The sequence below is a fragment of the Bidens hawaiensis genome, unplaced genomic scaffold (assembly GCF_021521415.1).
Source record: "Bidens hawaiensis isolate Kalapana, Puna unplaced genomic scaffold, B.hawaiensis_p1.1 tig00003781_1, whole genome shotgun sequence".
In the NCBI taxonomy this organism is placed as follows: domain Eukaryota; kingdom Viridiplantae; phylum Streptophyta; class Magnoliopsida; order Asterales; family Asteraceae; genus Bidens; species Bidens hawaiensis.
In genome coordinates this window covers 2,045,417-2,055,466 of record NW_027491218.1, presented here as the reverse complement: position 1 = coordinate 2,055,466, position 10,050 = coordinate 2,045,417, and the positions used below count along the sequence as shown (strand labels likewise).

Below are 10,050 nucleotides of genomic sequence, written 5' to 3'. Positions count from 1 at the left end.
CTCCTCTCCCGCTTCTGGTGCTGTGAGTGTTGGGAGTTCGATCAAGCGTGACCGAATCTCTTGAAAAGCTGCTTCCGCTTCTGGTGTCCAGCGGAAGTGCGTTTTCTTCAAACAGTTTCTCAACGTTGACACGAAGGGAAACGACTTATCCGCGTGGTTTGCCAAAAAGCGATTAAGTGCCACTAGTCATCCATTCAGTGTCTGAGCCTGTTTGATGGTAGTAGGTGATTCCATTTTGATAATGGCTTCGACCTTTTCAGGGTTCGCTCTGAAGCCATCTTTAGTGACGATGACCCCCAAGAACTTCCCTTCTTCCATTCCAAAGGCACACTTGCTCGGGTTGAGCTTCATGTTTATCTTCCTGAGCGTGTTGAAAGTTTCTTCGATGTCTTTCAACATCGCCTCTGGGTCAGGGCTTTTGATGACCAAGTCATCCATGTAGACTTCCAAGTTCCTCCCAATTTGGGAATGAAACTCTTTGTCCATCAGGCGTTGGTATGTGGACCAGCATTCTTAAGTCCGAATGGCATCATTTGATAACAAAATGTGCCATCGGGCGTCCGAAAAGCGGTTTTGTCCTGATCATCAACGGCCATGTGGATTTGATGGTACCCCTTATACGCGTCCAGGAAGCATTTAAGGCGGAATGGTGCCAACGAATCCACCTTAAGATCAATTTCAGGTAACGGATAACAATCTTTGGGGCATGCTTTGTTCAAATCCTTGAAATCTATGCACATGCGCCATTGTTTGTCATTCTTCGGTACCATAACGGGATTTGCAACCCAAGTTTGATATCTACTAACGCGTAAGATGCCTGCGTCAAGAAGTTCCTTGACTTGGGTTCTACACGCGTTAGTTTGTTCTGTCCCCATTACTCTGCGCTTTTGTACGATCGGTGTGACAGCCGGATCGCATTTGAGCTTATGCTCTGCCTTACTCCGGGGTACACCAGTCATGTCAGCTGGTGTCCACGCGAAGATGTCGGCGTTCCTTTGTAATAAGCGCTTAAGTAAGGTGCGTGTGGGATCAACAATTGTTGGGCCAATGGTTACGGCCTGGTCAGGGTGCTTGCCATTGAAGGCCCATCTTTCTGGTTCGGTGATGGTTGGTTTAGCCATCTTTGGATTGGGTTTAGATGAGACAGATGCGATGCATACCTGGGGAATGCCGGTGATCATCGCTACACCCTCAGCTGTTGGCCATCCCATCATGCCGTGGACTGAGGATACCACGGCGTTGAATCTTGCCATCTCGTCTCTCCCGAAGAGAATGTCGTACGTGTGGTGTGGCTTCCTCATCACGACAAAGTCCACATCTTCTGTGCGGGAGTGTTTTCCATCTGTAAGAGTGACGGGGAAAGATAGGATACCCAGGGGGGTGTTTGTGCTCCCAGCAGAGCCCAGTTGGACCCGCAAGACTCACCTTGAACAGGGACGTCTGCGCAATAACCAACTGCTCCAGCAGGACCCACCATGCTCAAAGAACCTTACGCGCAGTACGCCAGCTGTACCCGCAGGGAAAGCCTCCCAATGGTGAAGTACCCCGCCTGTTCCCGCAGTTGCGGATACAAGCCATCAGGGAAGGCTACCCGCACTAACAGCAAGGCTACACGCACAAGGCATTCGTTACTTCAGTAGTCACATGAAGGAATGAGCAAGGCGGGAATACTCCCGCCTAAATGAGCCAGTCCGTATGCTTCTGGAAGGTCTTTCGTACTATACCTACTAAGGTATGGGCGGAACAGACAATTTGACCAGAGCAGCCCATGAACTAATCACAGGGTGACAGCTCACCGACAACAATACGAGGATGAGCACCCTCTAGTACTGTTTGTCACTATTAGCCGCTGCCTACTCACCAACCCTTACGAGGGGACGTGCGCAGCCTACAGTTGGTGGAACAGTGATCAGCCGGCAGTAAAGGAACAGTATACAGCCGACCTTATTACTGTTGGCCGTAACCTATCCACCAACCAGCATGGCCTGTGCGTACGTCCACTGTTGGTAGAACAGGAATACTATTCAGCCGGCTGTACCTGCTTGGAAACCTACCCTCGGCTATAAATACTCCAACACCTTGGAATGGTAAGGACATCATCTGTTATCTCAATCTTATCTAGCAATCTCTTAATATACACTTATATTCAGAGCAATCTAGTCTGATTCTCACGCCGGAGGGTGGTCACAAGGAGGAACCCCCCCCCCTTCTCAGTGACGAGCTTACGGTGTCTGTTTTGCAGGTCCCCTGAAGAACAACCTTCTCTGCTGGACCTCATTCGTGGGAAACATTACTTAACCCCCAGATTATCTATAATCTGCCTGTGGGTTCACTTAGTGTTTCTTCAAGGACCCACCACCACCTGTTGTAAGAGTCGCAAGCAATCATCCAGCTTGCTGGATTCACACTGAGAGAGAAAGGCCGTAACCCAGTGCCATTTCCACACCAAGTTACGGTTAACCAAATCAAAACAAGATTGTCTCTCTGTCTTTTCTCCAAAGAGTATCCGGTTCGGATTTGAGACTCCAGAACCACTTATAGTTAGTAGAACGATACTAGCATATTGCACTAAGACGCAATCCCCATCCGACTCTTTGGGAGTAGTTATCTTACTCCAACTAACTCAACAAATCTTCTTATTCCCATCTTTTTCTTCCCAAAAAAAGTTGCGTCTTTTCACTTCCAATCATATTGCATTTCTATAAATATTGTATTTGTGTATGGTGAATTTCAGAAAAATCACACATGATACACTCAACTTTAAAACTTGTCATATATATGTATCGACTGTCAAGTAACATGAAGGTTAAGGTACTAGTCATTTAAGTGATTTTGTCATTCTTATTTATGTCATCCAATTATATGTTGCAACGATTAACCATCCATTTAAGTAATTTTGTCATTTTCTTTTTTATATCACCCAATTGTATGTTGAAACGTGGTAGCTGCAATTATTTTCTAAAGCCACTATTATTTATTTTAATGGTTTTAACTTTCAAATAATTCTAACTATTGATTAAATAAAAGTGTTCTTACATGTTGAAGAGTGCGGTGACCTTATAAGAAGCACAAAAGTCCCTGTTCTAAAACAAAAATAAAGTGTTTTTACCACTGTTATGGCCATCTCGAGTTACCACTTACCCTACTGCTCATACCCATTTCACCTCCTTCAACCAACTTTACGCCACAGTCATAGCCCTTCCTGTTACTCTTGACCTCCTCAAACCGATACCCAGCTCAAATTCATTATGAGAGACATAAACTGACGACGTGAATGTCTCATGTCTGAAACTCGGGTGTCATGTCATTAACACAACATGTTTACTTGATATATAGATAATTTTTCAAAGTTTGTTACACTAAAAGTGTATTTTTGAACTTCTATACTTAAATTACGTGTATCGAGTAAAATACGTGTTGATGACTTAATAAACATTTTGATATACTAAACCCTTTATAAATTGCTACATGGTAACATTTGACACATTTTTCTTTCTTATTTAGCATTAAACTTTTATTTTATCAATCTCAAAAAGATAAATCTCATACTACATCAAGGGTTATATTGTGCTATATAACTTTCACAATAAAAATTATAAAATATAGCAAATATCACAAGTAAAATTTAAGCACATTACTCCTTAATATTATACTCTACATGCCTGACTTAGAACATATGTATGCTAGACATTTGTGCAAGGCCTATCAAGATTAAAGGCCTATAAGTTTTTAATTACTTTTCATATTTGTTGTATATTTTATCAGATTTTATAATTCGTGCAAGACCTATAAAGACTATTGCACTCTCGGAGACGACCTTGATACTCAATACACATTTACCAATTTTACAGCCATCATTTCAAATCATTTTCACATTCACAAATGTTATATTCCCACTTACATTTTCCTTTATGTGACACCTAAAATCCTAAAATGAAAGAAACCACCTTGGCCCTCAAAGCACATGTTGATGAAAAAGGTTTCATGAGAATAGACTTAGCTTTACAAAGCATGGCCCACCCCATCTTTACTTTTCAATCAATTGCAATTATTTTGTGAAAGTTTTTTAAAAAATATATATCATTTAAAATTGGTCCAAAAAGTGTTTCCAAATCAATTTGATACGAATCGAGACTATGTATGTTTATGAACATAAAGATACTTTTATTCAAATGTTTGCTTATCTAGTTCTAGACTTCTTTTGCTTATGTTTTAAGCTTAAATAAATCTGATGTCCAATATTCTAATTCTAGAAGCCTGACGATTATATAAAGTACGATATGAAAAATAAGAAGTATCAACTTACCTGTAGGAAGTTGAGTATGAATCGGTTTCTTACACGAACTAATAGTTCTATCGCTCGTTTAATAATTGAATTTCGTAACTAGACTTACAACTGCTTCAGCCGAATGGCTGAAATTCCGTTTGCTACTTGTGAAGAAGTATCGAGTTTGAAAAGCATTAAGATAACGTTTCAAAGATAAATGTAATTTGGTCATAGATTAGTTCGTGCTTTATGTTTTATATTACGCACCATCTTCTTCTTTAGAAACTTCAGTTGTATTTTGTATGGTGTTTAGTTTTTGTGTAAATAAAATATAAATATGTAACGTTTTCCACTTCTCATTTTTAAAAGTTTTTAAATCTTAAAACATTTACATGAATTGGACTAAGAAAACGTTATAAGCTCAACATGGAGACAAAGTTCTAAAACATGATACTCAACTTCATTTCTTACATAAGGCAAAGCTGGGACATGAGAGTAAGTACTATAGTTTTATGGACTATATACATGTCTAAGTAAACGAGGTATTTATAGACACGAAAGATGTGATTGTTGCTAACAATAATGCAGGTAATGTCGAACATGTTCATTCCTTTTAAGTTTGGCTTAAATGCATATAACATGGGATATGTTGAACTTTTTTCGTCAGGTTATCTAAGAATGAGATCCTACGGTTACAGTTACTTCCCCGTCGTCCGAATATAGGAACCGGAGAGAAAGACCAAGGTCGTCCGAAATTTCCATGTTCTAGAACGCCTCAACCAAGATCCAGTCTCCACCATCATGGCAATCAAACAATTTCACCATTGCAAACAAGAACTTGAAACAACTTTCATCATTGCGATTAATAACTTAAGATAAATTTCACTATTCCGATTCAAAATCAAAACAACACATAAAAAACGAACAAAACTACCAATAGAAATGCTTGAAAATGACGAAAAATATTATGATTAGAGGAAAAACGCAAAGATTATTAACTCGAGTTTAGTTAAACTAATAAAACTAATCATAATGCTTTTACTATCATAATAAACTCTTAGACTATCTCCAATAAATGGTTCGTCAATGACGCGGACCGGCCCATGAGAGGAGCTATACTCGAAACCACCATCTATTTTCCTTTTGAGAATATACGAACCTAACCTGACGTAGAGGTGGACTAATAGACCAGTTAACTAAACCGACCCGAAAATCGAACCAAAACCGAACCGGTTTGAAACCGATTATGTAGAAACCAGGTTAGAATCGAGTGAAACCGTAGATTCATAACCGGTTTGTAATTTTCTCCATCAAAACCGAAACCGATCGTAGCCTGGTCAAGAAACTAGTTTCAATCCAAACCAAAACCAATCATAAACCGGTTTTCACTTTTGTTACCAAGCCAAACCGATTTCAACCCAAACCCGTTTTGACTTTTAAACCGATTTATGCACCTCTAACCTGACCCGACCCGACCTGTATCCATGGTCAACAATTAAGTCAACGCTCCCTCACACTAGCCGTACACATTATACACCTTATCTTCAATATGACAATATACACACACAATTGTTTCCTGTACATTGTCTTTCATTTCAATCACACAATCCAATCAATCTCTTTCTCTCTCTAAAACAATGCCAATACTCCCTTACTTTCTCTCTCTAACCACCAGCTTTTTTATGTTAATCATTTCATACATCAGTCTCTAGATTCCCATCTTAGTCCGCATCTGTTCCGTCTAGTTTCTTGCTAGTCAGGTTTATTTTAATAATAATATATTTCCGTTAAATTTTTTCGTCTAGATCTATAAATAATTATAAGTTTATAACCAATAATGATTACCGCCCACGATTTTTACACGGTTATGGCGGCTATGGTCCCACTATACGTCGCCATGATCCTCGCCTACGGCAGCGTCTGTTGGTGGAAAATATTCTCACCCGACCAATGCTCGGGCATAAACCGTTTCGTGGCTATTTTTGCCGTCCCGTTACTTTCCTTCCACTTCATATCCTTAAACAATCCATACGAAATGAATTTTCGATTCATCGCAGCCGATTCGCTACAAAAGATTATTATGCTCGTTGTGCTCGGGTTTTGGGCAGTGTTCGCGAAAAACGGGAGTCTCGAGTGGATGATTACGATTTTTTCGGTTTCGACGCTACCGAATACTTTGGTTATGGGAATCCCGTTGTTAATCGCGATGTACGGCGAGTACTCGGGTAGCTTGATGGTTCAAGTGGTGGTGATGCAATGTATAGTATGGTATACATTGTTACTATTTTTATTCGAGTATCGTGGCGCGAAAATTCTTATTATGGAACAGTTTCCCGGTTTCCATTGTGTCATTCAAGGTATTATATATTATTGATCAACTATTTATCTGTAACTAGTATTATATATTATTGATCAACTATTTATCTGTAACTATTTATCTGTAGATATAATAATAATAATAATAATAATAATAATAATAATAATAAACTCTGACTAATTTATGACAGGTGGAGTCAGATGTTGTGTCATTGGACGGGCACGACTTTTTAGAAACTGACGCGGAAATCGGAGATGATGGGAAGCTACATGTGACGGTGCGAAATCGAACGTGTCTTGGCGTTCGGTTGGGCTTAGTGGAATGACTCCCTGCCCCTCGAATTTAACAGGGGCGGAGATTTATAGTCTAAGCTCGTCGAGAAACCAGACGCCGAGAGGGTCGAATTTTAACCACTCGGATTTTTACTCCATGATGGGGTTTCCGGGTGGGCGGTTGTCTAACTTCGGCCCGGCAGAGGTGTACTCTGTACAGTCGTCTCGAGGGCCCACGCCTCGGCCCTCGAGTTTCGAAGAGAGTACAGCTCCCGGGCCGTTGAATTCTCATTCTCCCAGGTTTGGCACTGGCAATGGCAGTTACCCAGCGCCAAACCCGGAGATTGCGTCGACGGTTTCGGTTTCACAACCGAAACCGTCGAACGGGCGGGCAAAGGCGAAGAATGATGATAAAGAGCTCCACATGTTTGTGTGGAGCTCGAGTACTTCGCCTGTTTCAGAAGGCGGTGGGATCCATGTGTTCGGTGGGAATGATTTTGACGCGGTGACCGGGCATTCTGGTCGCCCGGTTATTAATATTAATGATGCTAAGGAAATCCGGATGGTCGTTTCGGACAACATGGAAACGGACAAGGGGAGGGAGCGAGAGACGAAACTGGGCCCAGGTTCGTCGGATATCCGTGCTAAGGAGGTAATGGGCCTTGACGCGAATACCGGAAAACAGATGCCGCCTGCGAGTGTTATGACTCGGTTAATATTGATTATGGTGTGGAGGAAACTTATCAGGAATCCGAACACTTATTCGAGTCTCATTGGACTCATTTGGGCTCTTGTTTCCTTTAGGTAAGTTGAATATTATTATTATTTTTAAATTATTTTGATACAATATTATAAGCTAAAGTATTTTTAAATATATTATGTTTTTTTTTTTATATTTTATAGTCATAAAAGTTTGGACCCATTTAAGTTTTTTTTGATTTTTTATAGTTAGACTTGTTTAGAACTGTGAGCTCGATTAAGCTCGGTATATAAACTCGATGTTGTTAATTAAATTTGGTTCGGTTTAGGCTTGTTTGTTAGATATATGTATCTTTTAACGAGTTTTATGATCACAGGTGGCATGTGGAAATGCCTTCAATAGTTTCGAAATCGATCTCAATACTCTCGGATGCTGGTTTGGGAATGGCCATGTTTAGCTTAGGTGAGTTCTTTTTTAGTTAAATTATTCGAATATTTTAATTTATCATTATTGATTGGTTGATAATTCAACCCTCAATATATAACCACTTTTAAATACATAGCGGATTTTATCTTTTCTATTTTAACTGTAACAAATAAGATTTTTTTCTAGCTCTCATCGACTATTATGACTTCACCTCGATTTTATTTTAGCACAACTTTAATAAAAAGGTTACAAATTAAATTGTCTTCACATTCTATTGTGAATGAAAGTACAAAAATGCGTGGGCTAGTTTATACTTTTACAATTAAGACCTAAGTTTTCTTTTAATGTAAATGTTACTTATATGTTACTGTTTACTTTACACCAATAAATTTAAGTATTTATTTGCCATTGGGTTAAATATCGAATCTTCGCTCTAAAACGCGTATGATGTTTTAGTGAAAAAATATATGTTGTACTCTTTTTTATTTTTATTATTTTCACTACTATTTTGTAATATCATTGTATTTATTATGAATTTATTATTGGGACATTAATGACTATTGAGTAAATAGACTCGATTGCGGTCCCATTAGGTTACATCTTCTTAATGATAAAAATCAACATCAATCTTATTCATTATTTGTTAATTCGAAGGATTAATTTTTATTTATATTTTCATCAAATTTGTCTAGATATTTTTGTTTTCATAGACATTAACATGACGAAAGTCATGATACTGTTTTTTACTTTATATCAATAACCACGTGTACATTTTTATGTAAGGGATGTTTTAAATAAACCATTACATAGTATTTTGTTAAAAGTCTGTCTTTTAAAAGTAAAAAAATTAAATCTATTGTTTTAATGTTTTGAAGGTTTGTTTATGGCACTTCAACCAAAAATAATAGCTTGTGGAAATTCAGTAGCGGCTTTTTCAATGGCTGTAAGATTTTTAACCGGACCAGCAATTATGGTGGCCGCTTCCTTCATCGTTGGCCTTCGTGGAAACCTACTACGTGTCGCCATCGTACAGGTATTGTTCGATCGATAGATGATCATATATTATTAGTTATCACTATAATATTAACTTTGAATGGTAAACACCAGGCTGCACTTCCTCAAGGAATTGTACCGTTTGTTTTTGCTAAAGAGTACAATGTTCATCCAGCGATTCTTAGCACCGGGTAAGCATTGCACTAGATCATACATGAATACATAGTATTGTTATATTCACATGTAAATATACTTATATATCCTCATTCCTTTATACAATCATGTTTTTCTTATAACTATTTTCGGGTTTATACAGGGTGATATTTGGAATGTTGATTGCATTACCGATAACTCTACTCTACTACATTCTTCTTGGTTTGTGAGATATATATGATCAAGACAAAATATGAAGAAGAAATCTTGACGATAGATTGTCTAAAGTTTAGTCATCCAACAAGTTCATTAACCGAGGATTTACCTAAACATAAGCGTGTTAAATTATCATGAATTCGTATAAAGACTCAAAAACACTTGGAAGGTGACATTTTTTTGACTTGATATGTGCACCTCACCTTGATTATAAGGATTTTGCTCCCCAAAGTTATAAGCTTCCAAAGTTAGATACTAAATATTCAAGAAACCAATGAGATGTAAGAGGAAGGCAAGGAACTTGACAAATTTGATGGGCTATAGACAAGAATATTTAGTTGTATATTGGCATGTTAGTGCAATATAAACATTAATATTGTTTGTTTTTATGTATTTATTTTAATGTAATTACTTTAGAATCATTATGATTAAGAGACATGAAGCATGACATGTTTATTGATTATGTTTTGTCTTTCGATATGGAGTATCTTATGTTTTATCTCCATCTCACTATCTTGAATTATAATTATAAAATTGTGTTGTATAACAATATACCATGTTGTATAGTGACATTTGTGATTAGTTCATACTTTAAAATCTATGCGTCAATAATAATATAATAATCTTCTACTAATTGGAAACTTAAATCGAATCAAACCCTAGTCATGCTATTGTTCTCTTCTTCCTTCAGAGTTATGGAGTAAGA

General features: G+C 38.0%; 1 pseudogene across 1 annotated transcript; it reads left to right on the top strand.

The window, feature by feature from the left end:
• Positions 1-5,833: 5,833 nt before the first annotated feature.
• LOC143624479 (auxin efflux carrier component 3-like) lies at positions 5,834-9,804 on the top strand (annotated as a pseudogene). Its single transcript, XR_013152120.1, has 6 exons — positions 5,834-6,624; positions 6,775-7,660; positions 7,933-8,018; positions 8,858-9,015; positions 9,090-9,166; positions 9,292-9,804. The product of XR_013152120.1 is annotated as an auxin efflux carrier component 3-like (transcript).
• The last annotated feature ends 246 nt before the right edge of the window (positions 9,805-10,050 follow it).